This window comes from Arvicanthis niloticus, unplaced genomic scaffold (assembly GCF_011762505.2).
Source record: "Arvicanthis niloticus isolate mArvNil1 unplaced genomic scaffold, mArvNil1.pat.X pat_scaffold_78_arrow_ctg1, whole genome shotgun sequence".
NCBI lineage: Eukaryota > Metazoa > Chordata > Mammalia > Rodentia > Muridae > Arvicanthis > Arvicanthis niloticus.
Window position 1 is genome coordinate 74,302 of NW_023046387.1, and position 14,473 is coordinate 88,774.

The 14,473-nt window shown below is 41.2% G+C and overlaps 1 pseudogene; it reads left to right on the forward strand.

Moving 5' to 3' along the window:
* Positions 1-316: 316 nt before the first annotated feature.
* LOC117702430 (uncharacterized) lies at positions 317-10,075 on the forward strand (annotated as a pseudogene).
* Positions 10,076-14,473: the final 4,398 nt, after the last annotated feature.

A 14,473-nucleotide genomic window follows, 5' to 3' on the forward strand; every position in this document is an offset into this window, starting at 1 on the left:
TCTTTCCATCTGAAGCACTTCACTTGTCATGAAGCAGAGAGAAAACTCTAACTTTGGATGGAGAAGTTGCCAAAGGGTATTCCCTGGGTCATATGGGAGGTTCCAGGAAAGAGCACCCCAGAAACTGCACAATTTGGGGACAGCTATTTAGCAGGTAGGTCATGGCAGTATCCAGTGACATCATCAGGAATGCCTTCCTTGGACATTCTCTTGTATCTAGGAAAGAAGTAGAATCTTCTGTGATGTCACCTGTGTTGTGGTGACAACAACTGCCTGTGGGATATTTCTTCAGTGCCTTTTGGGTTCACAAACAGGCATGTTTTCCAGGCTGCTTAGGCTTTTTCGGAAAGAGAATGGTGATCAAGGAGAGACCTCTCCGAGTAAGAAAGAAGCTGGCCTCCTGTCTTGTAAGAAAGGAAGACTGAAATCATTCTGGGGAAGGCACAGTGAGTCCTGGGTAGAGTTGGGGAACTTTCTGGAAGAAATAGTCTTGAGCTGGGCCTTCCAGGAGTATGCCTTACAAGCTGGAGCCTTGGGATTTCTCAATGGTAGAACAAGAGTCAAGAATTTCTGATTATTAGTTTGACAGAGAGCCAGGTACTGACAAGCCTGCAGCTACTTTTCTGGGAGCTATTTAATTTCATTTTGAGTGGCAAAGAATGCCATGAGTAGGAACTATGAGATTAACAGTGTGTCTGTTCATGGTAGGAGTTGAAGCCCTTCATCCTCTAGATTACTACAGGTTAAAGGAGTCTCTGAGGACAAAAACAGAGAAGGATGTGACCCTGTTCATGTGTCGAGTCTCAGACACTTTGGGTTTCAACACACATGATTAGACCTTGATGGTGCTAAGCAATATGAACTCCAGGATTTACCTGCATCACATCTGATATGAGCTGACAAAGATCCCTAAGTCTGTATGTCTGAGGCATATTATGGATTTCAGTGCATAATACTCTCTGTAATAGGGAGTGTGGCATATGTATGATGATGGTGGTTGGGAAGAGGGATATAGCTGAGCAGAACAGCTCAAAGATTGCTTTTCTGCTCCTTCTGGGATTCACCCTGTCTCTAGCTTTTCCTCTCCCTCACCATTCTTTTTGAAACTCAGAATTGTCTCTGCTGCCCCTGGGCCATCCACTCTGCAAATTCATTTGTGTTTATCTAACTCCAGGCTCTGCTAGGCAAACATCATCCCAGAATTCCAGCATCAGTAACTGGAAAGAGATGACAAGATTGGAAGAACTGAAATTGAAGATCAAGAAGATGAGCTTTGAGGAGGAAGAAATTAGTCAAATGCTGAACCTGTACAATTATAATGATTTGAACTACAGGTAGTAATTATGCTCAGTCCCCTGTTGACTGTATTGTGCCCTCTCTATTAACCCAAGATTTCCTCTCATCAAAAGAGTGTGTCACCTCTAATCATGCATGTTAGAAAGCCGTGACAGGTGTTGAGTAGTAGGATACGTGACCTTACAGTGCTTGGAGTTTGATTGGTTCTGTCCACAGCTGGAAGTCCCTTGTCAGATTTGCTGCCTCTCAGTGTGTAAATGAAATGCCTGCAGGTCATCACTGCTTTCCTCTGAGTTTGGTCCTTATACTCTGAGACTATGGCACCTCCCTGGATTTAGCTGGCATTCTAATTGTGTTTGTGGGTGGGTTGGTGTGTATGTGTGTGAATGTAGTTGTGCTGTTCAGGATCTCAGGCTCTGGAATCTTTGATGGGGTTTGAGGATTTGTGTGATGCACAATTTGCAGGTCAGGATAGTGTTGAGTCCATAGAAGCCCAAATGGATCCACAGGGTACTTTGCTCCTTGTGTTTGCACTGGTGTCACATAGGAATCTCCTGGGGGAGGAAGTGTTATTAAGAATCTCCCCTGTAAACACTAATCTTGTCCTCTGAGAATTCATGTAACAATAGGAACTAAGTATTGATATTCCTACTTTAAAAATAAAAGTAATCAGAGATATCTGTTGGGCCCAAGCTGTGGCAGAGACTAGGAGAAACTTCTCACAGAACTAGTGTATTCCTTCAGGCTCACAGGAGATGCTCTTGGAGGTCTCCTCCCTCCATTTGCTCCCCTGGCTCTGCTGTCCTGTGCCAAGGATTATAAGTTTAATCAGCACCAACAGGCCCCATGTCCAAAGAGCAAGGCTGTGGCATATATTATTGGCTGGGGTAGTCCAGGATACAGCCGTTCTGCACATGACCCTTACAGAAATATTTGCTCTGTGTGCCATGCCCTAACACAGGATGAACATCGAATTCAACATCATTAAAAGAAACCACGAAAAGACCATTATGAATATCCAGAAAATGACAGAGTCAGTAATTGATGCCATGGAGAAATACAAGGACCTCATTGAAGAAAACTATTCCTACAGGTAAGTGACTGACAAAGCTGAGACCCCAGCTCTAGACAGGGAATGCTTCTGTCCTCCTAGGACTTTGAACAAAAGTAAGGGCTCTGATTCTATACTCTTTCTTAACAGGAACTCTGCCTTGAGGCAAGGGTTATGGATTTGTACCTCTTGCACTCAGGTGTCCTAAGTCTGAAGAGTGTAGAAGTGTATAAGTTTGTAAGACCTTTCAGTCTTTATTCTACCAAATTCAGGATCCTCTACATAGAAAATATTTTCACCTCGATGGGAATATCAAGCAACACTGAACCTCTATGACTCTGACAATAGATTTAAAGATCTGAGATCCATGACAAAAATGGAAAGAGTGTATTCCTGTTGGGTCTTCTCTCCTCTGTCAGAGGGGAATTGCCCTCTACCTGCTGATGGTTTTCTAGTACCAGGGACATATAAGCACCCATGAGGAACATTTCATCTTCCTTGATGGACATAAACCCACTTGCTGTCAACTCTTACAGAAGTAATTTCAGTCTGGGTGAATGTGGCTGGTCTCTGGATGTGACCTGCCTCTAATTGGTGCTGATATGTATACTGGGGACTCTAGTCTGATGCTGTCTAGGGACTAGGACACTTGCAGGGATGATGGTACTGGGAGAAGTGACAGGCAAATGGAAGCTGGCTGGGAATCACCATTTTGTTTGTTTGTGGTTCAGCACCAGGCACTGCCAACTCCTTAGAGAATGTTCTCAACTGAAAGACAATGTCAGGGTATTGCTGCAGAATGGGAACAGAAATCTGCTGGTGGAGCAGAGTGAACCACAAGTGTCCTATGGAGAAGATAAGAGCTTCTGTGATGAGGCCAACAAGAACATCTATGTCCCGGGTGCCAAGCATCAGCAGGTAGCATGAAACATCAGAGGCAGAGTGTCCTCATGTCTAACCAGAAACATAGACAAACCAGTGTCACTGTCCACCAACTTATCTAGGCCCTCACCTATGTCTCATCCAAGTGATCATTTATGTGATCATTTAAAAGGCTTTGTGTGGATGTAGCCTTTTTCAAAAACTCCATGTTTAGAAACTAAATGCTCTATAGGTCTTCAACCCTGTCAGAAGTCCAGAATGACTGAGTTAACTGAAATTATGGGAAGACTAAGCATAGCTTCTAAAACTTAGCCAATTTATAGAGACCACTGAACACCTGAAAAGCCCCTATACTACCGAACTTTGGAGCATCAAATCTTCAGCCTTCTGGCCCAGAGTTATCTGACAAACCTTAGTGATGCAGAATTATTAAGGGATGATTACTCTGTCTAGGCAGATATAATCAGTCGACTATTCTGCAAGTGTGTCCTTTTCTGGACAGTAATTTGTCTGTAGATGGAAAGAGGCAATTCTTGCCTAGTGGCTGTCACCGCACAACTAGAGTAACTCCAAGGATGCTCAATTTCTTCTTAGAATCCACGACAGGAATCTGTCAGGAGCAGACAGGTCTCTAATCAAAATGAACATTAATATAGAAATATTTGTAATGTCAATTCTATGGACTTCTGACGTTTTGAAAACCAACTATCCATGTAAGGTAACCTGGACTGTTGTCTGTTAACTCCTCTCAGCTATTTCTAACTAAAATACGGAAAACACCCTAACATTAAACTCAAACCATGAATTTGCTATAGTCCCTTAACTCATAGGCTAACCATCCCAAATCAGTTTAAAAAGTTAAAGAAGGACTGGTTCTAAGCCTTGTATTCCTAAATGTGTTATACAGGCACAAGCCCATGACAGTATCAATATTCATCTCAATTTTATATCAATATGAAGGTCAATGCCAATGAAATCCTTAAATTTGAAATCAAAGTTAATTTTGTACCACTTAAGAAATTATAACTTCATCTTGATATTAATTATACAGATTGCTACCAATAGGTTATGGCTATGCAATAAGTCCTAGCTAATCCTCCCTGTTCCAACAAAACCACTACTTTTCCCTAGAGAGGCAGAGCTGTTGAGGCCCACACTCTGCCTCAACACTTTGCCTCAGCGCTTTGGGGCTAAGTGCTCTGGTCAAGAGAGAGAGTGGGGCTGCAGGGGCAGGAGACTCGAAGAATGGAGATAAGACAGGGTGTGATCAAGTCTCTTTCTATTTTCTCAAGTCTCTCTTCTTGAAGTGAATTCTGAGGTATTTATATACACAAGCAGGAGAACACAGGTGAAAACACTTTACCATGTGCACCATACAGCTGAGGTCACTAAACAGCAAAACAAGCTATGTGGGATAAAATCAGAGTGTGCTTCAGCTGTTATAGGCTTTTGAAAATCAAGTCTTTCATCAGGGTATATGGTTCCAGATGGCTGCAAAGTTGATCTAGCCACTTTCTACTAAAGTTGGCTCCCAACAGGTCCCCCTTTTTAAATTTTTTCAAAAGGGGAGGCTGGGAAAACTTACGGAAACCGTGCCTGTCAGAGTCCCCTACTTCCAGCCTGTAATATCGGACCTGTATGGGTTTACCAAAGCCATCAGTTTGTTGAACAGCATGAAACCGAGAGACAAGAGACTTAATATCTAAACTGTTGATATAAAAGCAACACTCTTTAAGGCAACACACAACTTCCCCTGTTGGAGAAGTGAAAGGTCTAAGCCTTGTACCCACAAATTTATGCCAATGAAATCCTTGAATTTTGCATCAGCTTAGTAACAATTATACAGATAAAGACAGTCTAATATTAACCACCTCAGTCCCCAAGTCCAGGGAATTGGGGCGCCGACTCTTCATTAACTTCTTCAAGCTGAACATGGGCGTTGACTTTTAGAAGAGGAATGAGGGGAAGGGTAAATTGATAAACATCTGAAGTCTGTCTTAACTGCATCCAGCTGGAAGTCCAGGGCATCAGTGAACATGCAGGTGATAAGATTCATTCTCCAAAGCTGTGTATTCTGCAATATACAAATCTCAAAACAAGTCTTAGTATCAAGATAATTATTTTGATTCCCTGAAATCTAGTATTCTGAAGGCCTACCTCTGTCATGTCTGATCCATATAATTCTGGAAGACATAACTACTACCTTAATGACCTCATCAGAAAACTCACAGAAAAACCTTTTTTTCCAAATTAGCCTTTCCTTAAGCCAGTAACCAGAAAAACCTTTACATTGAGTTTTTATCCAGAAAAATATAACTATATAACTCAAAATTACACCCATTTTGAAAGTTAAATCAATTAACGTTATCATTCTGCTTAGCTCTCTGTCTAGAGCAGCCTTCTATTTATTCCTCGTGTCTTTAAAGCCTTTTTCATCTGTTTTTACTCACTTATTTCTTGCCCCATTTTCGTTACTATAACCTTTATTTATTTTTCTGTTTGGCTCTCTTGACTCAGAGCAGCCTGTAATTTACTCCTTGCTTCTTTAAAACCTTTTTCATCTGTTTCTGCTTACTTATTTCTTGCCCCGTTTTTGTTACTATAACCTTTATCTGTCTGTTTGGCTCTCTTGACTCAGAGCAGCCTGCAATTTACTCCTTGCATCTTTAAAACTTTTTTCATCTGTTTCTGCTTATTTTTTGCCCCATTTTTGTTACTATGCAATCACCTTTGTTTCACTTCCGAATTCACCCAGCTCCGTCAGTCGACTGGTTCTCCAGTGCAGGGTGTCTTCCACTGTATCCTGCTTACTGGAGCCCCACGTTGGGCGCCACAAATGTTGAGGACTTGCACTCTGCCTCAACACTTTGCCTCAACGCTTTGGGGCTAAGTGCTCTGGTCAAGAGAGAGAGTGGGGCTGCAGGGGCAGGAGACAAGACAGGGTATGATCAAGTCTCTTCTATTTTATCAAGTCTCTCCTTTATCAAGTCTCTCTTTATCAAGTCTCTCTTCAATTTTCTCAAGTCTCTCTTATGTCTCTCTTATTGAAGTGAACTCTGAGGTATTTATATACACAAGCAGGAGAACACAGGTGAAAACACTTTACCACGTGCACCATACAGCTGAGGTCACTAAACAGCAAAACAAGCTATGTGGGATAAACAAGATATTTATCAGAGTGTGCTTCAGCTGTTAGAGGCTTTTGACAACCAAGTCTTTCATCATGGTATATGGTTCCAGATGGCTGCAAAGTTGATCTAGCCGCTTTCTACTAAAATCGGCTCCCAACACAGAGCAATATCAACCACCTTAGTCCCCAAGCCCAGGGAATAGGGACACTGACTCTTCTTTAACTTCTTACTATGAGAGAAAAGATCTGAGTGGATGGTTTTCAGCTGACATTCATTCTAAAACCAAGAAAAAAGCCAGATTCAAAATTAAGTGTTTTAGTTAGGAGAGATGACAGAGGTTCTGGTTATTCAACAAAATGATGGACTGGGTATTAGGGCGATCTTTTACCTCACTGGTACAATTAGGAATGATTATGCACTAATTGTAATTTGAGAGAAAAGTTTTATTTAAACAGGAAGGGTGATATGTAGGAGGAGAAGGGGAAGGAGTACCGAGAAGAAGAGATGGAGCAAGGAGAGGAGAAGATGAAGGAGAGGAGAAGCTAGGTGATGAGAGAGAGAAAGAGAGAGAAAGGGGGGGCATGGAGGCAGATGTTCACATGTCTCCACCAGTCAAAGATAGTTCATATATCTAGGTTGGGTATTGGGTTACACTTCTGATTGAACATTACCAAACTTATTAAGCCTTTAATTAACATTTTAAAATTCTATAAAAGCAAAAAGGAAAAGGGGGCATGGGATAGGGGTTTTCTAGGGAGGGGAAATGGGGAAAGGGGATGGCATCTGAAATAAAATATAAAATAAAAAAATTTTTAAAAATTAAAAAAGGAAAGCAAATGCTCTTGCTCTGCTTGAGTCTGCATTTTTAAGGGCAATGGGTTGGCTACACACCACACCACTGCCTGCCATTAAGTTTGAAGGGTGCTAGGTGGAGCCCTTCTTTATCATAGCACAGGGCTAGGAAAGATGAAGAAAAGACCTGTATCTCATTCCAGGTAGGAGGTAGTTTTCGGGGATGAGAGCATAGTGGAAATGACAAGTAAGTGGATCTCACTGTTGCCTTTGGCAGATGTTGTTATTCTTCTCCCTCTGCCCTTTTCCCTCTATCTCAGGTTGGTCTCTTCAGGCTTCGTAGATCTTGATCCACAGTGACAGATCCTCAGCTTGTCAGTCTTGTTTTCTCTGAGTGCTGCTATAGAGGTCATTGTTCCTGGGCCTCAAAGTCTAAAGCTGGCTGGATGAGCAGGGATGTGGGAACAGATTCTCACAAGCTGAGGTTTCTTTTGAGAGATCTGAGTCTTCAAAGAAAATTTCTGCATATATACCCACCCCCATTCTGACCATGAAAAGTTTTCTCTAGGGCTTTTTATTTCTCTAGGAAGAATAGCAGTGATGTAGGTCTCACTTGAAACATCTGCTTTGCCTAGACAAAAGACCTTTTCTTCAAACATGACAGATTCCTCATTGTTTTCTGCTCACTTATGATTTTTGGTGTTAGTGTGTGTGTGTGTGTGTGTGTGTGTGTGTGTGTGTGTGTGTATGTGTGTGTGTGGTGTTAGTGTGGTGTTAGTGTGTTTCTTCAGACATGCAGCTGTGTGTGTGTTGAGATGCCAAGTTTAATGAGAAAAACACTCTGAGATTTCAGTTTGTTTCCATGAAACATCAAATACAGCAGTCAAATTATTCTGCACCTCCACCTAGCTCTCAAGAGAAACAGGACACAAAATATTCTTGTAAAGTCAGATTTTCAAATGATTAGGGGCAAAACTATTGATTCTCACTGAAGTCCTTTGGAGCAAATCAAAGGAATATGGTCCATGGAGGTAAGGGAAAGATTGTTGTATAAAATCCATGTGTTTATGTCTCTTTTCTGCTCTTGGTGAATTGTCAAGGCTCACTGGAATGTTAGGTTGCTCGTTGTGTCTTCTTAGCATTCCAAGTTGCTTTCCTCATCGCTTGCTACCATTTCCTTTCCAGCTACTTCTGCTCAGTAAAAGTTTGCCTTCAAGTCTGTCTTGGATTTTATTTCTTGAGAGATTGAGTTGCTTGGAGCTGTATCTGCATCTAGCAGAAATCCCAGGGATGTGGTGCAAGAACAGGGGTGTTTCAGGAGCCCCTTGAAGCTCAAGATCTCTAAAGCACTCACTGTGTGTTATCTGTGTAGCATTCTGCAACTACTGGTATTCAAAATAATTTCCTCTCAGATAAAATCAGCCTCAATGGCGGTTGAGAATAATGAAGACCTTCAGACAGGTCTGGTAGTATAAAATCGGGTAGGTCTGTGAGAAGCCTTTTTCAGAAAGTGGAAAAGAAGTCCCCTTTTACCCAGCGAATTAGAACAAGTAGTAGATGTACACAGAGTAAATAGGGCACATCAGGGTTGTAGTGGTCTGCAGAGCAGCCCTGAAGGAGAAACTATCCAGATGTCCATTAGCTAAAGAGTGAAAATGCACCATTTGGTGCAGCCCTTCCATGGACTATTGCTCAGTGTGAGATACTCCAAACAAGCATTTGGCATTTCAACTAGTCAGCCTTATCTTACTCAAAATATCCTTGACACAGTCAAATGATGAGGAAAAGTTTTACATTTTTTCCTAGTTATGGGGAATTCTTATTATTCTGGGTTCATAGCTTTGAACACCAAGTCAGTCAGGCTATGGTAAAGGGAGCTCCTATTGGAAGAAGCTGTTTACTTGGGGACAAGTCTGAAACAGTGAAGAAGAACAAGAAGCTAATATACCACCAACATGTGATCCTTAGCTGGGAAACAAGCCTACTCTACACAGCCTTGGAAACTTGCTAAGGCAGATTAGATAATAAGCCAAGAAGCCTGATTCCAAGTTAGGTTTAAGAGAGGAAAGCATATCATTGACTGCATTGTCCATATGCTATGCCACTATGTACCTATCCCATGCAATATTTGATATTTTTATACCTGAAAAATATACTGGGCAATTTTTATATTAGCCATAACTGGGAAACTAAACTGGTCACTGCAATATACCATGCTCGTATTGTGTGAACACATATATTTTGTGTGTTTGAGAGTGTGCCCTACAAAACCCATAGACATACAGGTGTATGTTCTGTTTCTTCATGACCATCACCTTATAGTTCAGTGGAGTAATTTTCTTTAACACACTCTCGCTGATTATAGGACCAGAGCAGTGCCCATGGATTTCATGGGAGATGGTTTCTCTGGGTATTTTCAGATAAAGGGACTGACAAGTGGAACACAGGCAGGTGCCTGCACTGGAGAAATAATCATAGTCTTCAATTCTTGGTAGGTTTTTTTATAAGACATCTACATGGTTTTCTAGGTAACTCTCATCTTTCTTGAACTCAGATTCAGACATTGCTACAATATTACTACTCAATATAATATACGTGGACTACTGGAAAAATATAATTTTTTTTACACCAGTAGAGTGTGTAGTTCACAGTTCAGTTTCTAGCAGTTTTTAAAAGCTGAGAAAACGATAAAGCCTGGGTACTCTATGACACTTGGGCATCAAGAAATGGCCTCAGCTGATGGGTCATGCTGGATTGTCCAGCTGAATAGAACTGGTGTTGGAGGGAGAGCTGAACTGACAAATCCTTACCAGGTCTTTGGCCCTTCCTTCCATAGGTCTAAAATGTTCCTGCAGAAACTCAAACATCGTTCAGACCAGGACAAGATCTCCCACCAAGAGAACTGCTGTATGAGGTGCACTGAGTGTGTGCAGCAAATGCACCACTATGGCATCTCATCCCTGATCACCATGGCAATCATGGGCTGCGATTTCTTCTTTATATTGCTTTCTTTGGCATGAATAGGCCTTAATTTCATCTGGCCACTAGCCCAGCAAGAGTGCACATTTGGAGGAATTCAGGGCAGTGCTGAGGCACATCAAGAGCTGCTGGGCATCAGGGAAGAGTCAGAGTGGACATTTTTCTTGCCCTGATGAAGAATAACTTCATGGATATCTGTTAACAAACTTGCAGACTTTAAGCCAAAAACTGTAACATGTCTTATGCTCAGTCTTGGGAGGACATATTCTTCAAACACAGACTCCAAAAAGAGAAGACCTGCTTACATTTCTCTTGAAAAGATTATTTCCATCAATAACTGCTTTCCTACTATGTTGCCAAGGCCAGCCACAGGCTGTAAGTCTGTGCTGCAAAATGAGCAGCCAAAGAATGCTGCTTCCCACAGTTCTAGAGTTTAGATTTTGGTTTGAGTTTTTCTAACTTTGGTTATTTGTTTTATCTTGTTTTCATTTGAAGTTTGTTATTGATTTATTGTTGTTTTGTTCTTGTAATTGATTTGATATTTTGATAAGCCTATACACTGTACATATTGACTGCTTGGTTTCAGTCACTTTTGAGTAAATTGAATGTAGTCTTATGAATGAAAAAGTGATCTTTTAACTCTTCACTTATAAGAACTTTCTTTATTCAGGTGTGGTGTCACCATGTTGAAATTCCACACCTATTAGACAGAGATGGATGTCTAAATTCTCCCAGGGCTTGGGCTTCTTAATTACTTCCTGATCTGGTTCGTCCAGGTCAGTGAACAGGGTCTATCTAGCAAGAGTGAGAGTGTTGGGATGGAGGGGCAAGAGGCACAGAGAATGGAGACAAGACTGAGACTCTGATGAAGTCCCATTTATTGCAAGGAAATTCTGGGTACTTATATCCTTTACCAGGTGACTTACAGCCATGGACAAGCAGAGGAACACAGCTGAAGGTGCTTTCCATGTGAGCCTTGCAGCTGGGGACAATAAACAGCAAAACAAGATATGTAAGCAAAACAAGATGTTTATCAGAGTGTGCTCAGCTGTTGTAGGCTGTTTGCAAAACAAGTCTCTTGTGTTGGTATATTGCTCAGATGGCTGCAAAGAGGGTAGCCACTTCCTGCTAGTAGTTGGCTCCCAACAAATTTCCAGCCAGACTGAGCTACAAAGGTGTTGGGAGCCCACCCCTAGCAGAAAGCAGCTATTCTCTTTGCAGCCTTCTTGGGCCATGTATATATGTAGGTTGATCCTTGTCCACCCTAAATAAAGACTTGTTTTTCTAGGCTGATATTTTTGCAAGCAGCCCACAACCACTGAGCACACTCTGAGAATCATGTTGTTTTCCTCAGACATAGCCTGGACTTGTTGTTTAGTGTCCCCAGCTACTAGGTACTTGTGGTTAAGTGTCTCCAGCTGCACTCCCCTGCTTGTGCTTATATACCCATAATTGTGTTTCAATAAAAGAGACTTGATCAGAAAACTGGCTTGTCTTCATTCTTTGCATCTATTGCCCCTGAATCCCCACTTTCTCCCTTGTAGAACCCATTGATTGACCCTCATGGCAGGTCACCAGGCAGGCAATATGGGGCAGTGAGAACAAGAGGCTCCTTGAGGGACATTATTGAAAGAAGGGTCTTTGACAGGAAATTCAAAAATGTAACAAAGGTGGTCTCTGCTGGAACCTGCTGCACTGACACTGGTAAGTCATAGTATGAAAATGGGGCAAGAAATAAGTCAGCATGACCTATATGTGGAACAGATGAGAAATGCTTTAAAGACGAAAGGAGTAAGGGTGAAATTCAGCATTTGTTGTCATTTTTTTATTTCATTAAAGACTTATGTCTGTGGATTCCTCAGGTAAGAACTAAAATAAGGTAAAAATAAAAGATGAATTAATATGGCAAAATAAATTCTAAGACTGCATGAAATGATCTGTATTGACCACATTTAATGAGGTTTACAGTGAGAATTAGAAGTAAAATGTAGAGCAAATAGACGTCGAAAAGTGTGTGAGAAAATGTAAGGATTAAGACTAAGTGATAATTATTAAAGAAACAAGTGCAGTTAAGAAACCTAACAGCAAACCCCTGAAAGTTTGGAGTGGTGGGTAACTCACTGCACCCCCAACATTAAAATCAGAGGACAATTTGTAGGTGGTTTGCTCTTTCCTTCCACCATGTAGGTATAAGGGAAAAAACTCTAGAGAGTTGGCAAAAACAACTTTACTTGTTGAGCCAACAAACCACCTGATCACCTCAGTCACAGAACTGAAGAAGCTCTGAACCTATACTGAAGTTCATGTGTATATCTGTCCATCACTCATAAAGAGGTGATTCTTTTTACTCTCGGTTTTGACAATACCAGTCTTGAGATGCACAGGATTACTTCCTCCTCAGTCTTAGAAGTCACATGATTTAGGGGAGATTCACCAGAATCAGTTACTCATCTGAAGAAACATTTTCTAATATACTGTGGGATCTACTATGGTAAAAGTGCAACATCTATTTGTAGGGGACAGTTCTGATGTTAAGGTCCTGTTCTCAATTGTTTGTTGACCTGTCAGTAAAAAATGCCATGGGCTAATTGCAGAGCAGAAGGTACAGGTCATTGGAAGAAATGCAGACCAAAAGAAGGGGCATGAGAATTGGAGAAAGTAGAACAACGCAACAGTGTGAGGTATCAAAAAAATGGCCACAGAGTCTGCTCCTACAGGCAGGTGGTCAGGGGCATTTAGCAGGGAACAGATGTGACTGAAAGGCTAAAATGTAAGGGAGGTGGAAGAGGTAGAAATAAATTGACAAAGACACCCTTTTCCAATCTGAAGATAGTAAAACCCCTGGAGACAAGTAGAAAATGAACAACATTGTGTGTGTGTGTGTGTGTGTGTGTGTGTGTGTGTGTGTGTGTGTGTTTCTGTCTGTCTGTCTGTCTGTCTGTGTTTTAGACTCAGATTTAAGGGAAGCTGGGAGGGTCCTGGTATCAGAGTCACTTCCCAGAGTAAAGGCAGAAGGTAGAGCAAAGATACAGGCAACATCTACCATCCCTCTCACTTGCTAGCCTTTAATGGAAATATTCACCTCACAGTCCTGTGTCCTCTGCTGCAGGCTCCGTCCCTCTGGGTTTGTCGGAAGCTTAATCTAAACTGTTTTGATGGCACTTCAACATGATTTAGTTACCACTTCTACCACTCAGAGTGTTCTCAATTCTGCATTTCATTTGATAAAGCCTAATCTGCACTGTCATGCAGGATGAGACATGAGAGATCTGCTCCAACCCTGACAATAAGAGATCCTGAGGCATGATAAAAAAAACCCACTCTAATACCCTACCTGGAGGCCTCAGAGTTTAAACATTGAACGTGCCTGCCCCAAGTATGTGAACCTATAAGTCTCAAGAATCTTCTCTCTTTGGTTGGGTGTGATCCAGTGCAGCTGATACAGCACACAAATAAGGAGAAAAGTCCAGGCAGGGGCTGGATAGATGGCTGCTTCATTTGATAATTTGTTTTTCAGAGGACCTTAAGAGTGATGATTAACAATCCTCTGTCACTTTAGTTCCAGGTGGAATCCACTGGCCTCTTCTGGCCTTGAGAGAATTGCATGCATGTAGTGTACAGACACACAGCAGGTAAAACACCCATACATATAAAAGAAATAATGCAAAAACAGAAACAACACCCTAACCAAATTTAAAAAAAAAAAAAAAAAAAAAAAAAAAACATCAAATACATTGTCCAGGCCAAGAGAACAAAATCATCATCAGTAGAACAACACCACCACCAAAACAAAACAAAACAAACAAACGAACAAAAACACAACATCTCCCAATAGGTCTTGGAATTCATGATCTCTGCTGTGCAGTTATAAGTGATGCTACCTTTCAAGGAAACAAGAGGCATACAGCTCTGTGGTTACGAATTTCTTTGATACTCCCTTAGTAAATAATTTTCTTTCTTGGGATGTATTAGAGAAACACTCCTATGTTTCTCCTCTGTTTTTTCATCATGAGCATCTAAGGAGTAGTACATTTTAACATAGCTGAATTTATGACCACAAAGATACAGCATGGATGTGTTTTTCAGCAGGAATTTGGGATCCACAAAGTGTGTCACACTACCCACATCATAAACACAATTCTTTGTGTAGCTCTGACTGGTTGGGAACCAGTAACGAAGCGTAAGGCACATTACACTTGAAGAGGTCCATTCCTACCTGATACTTCTACTGTTACAAGACTGTGAAACACACATGAAGACTGATGGTTTTTATGAGATAAAAATTAGAGATTGCCTTTTTATTCATAAAAATACATTAATTTTTTTCAATACCAGCTTAAAG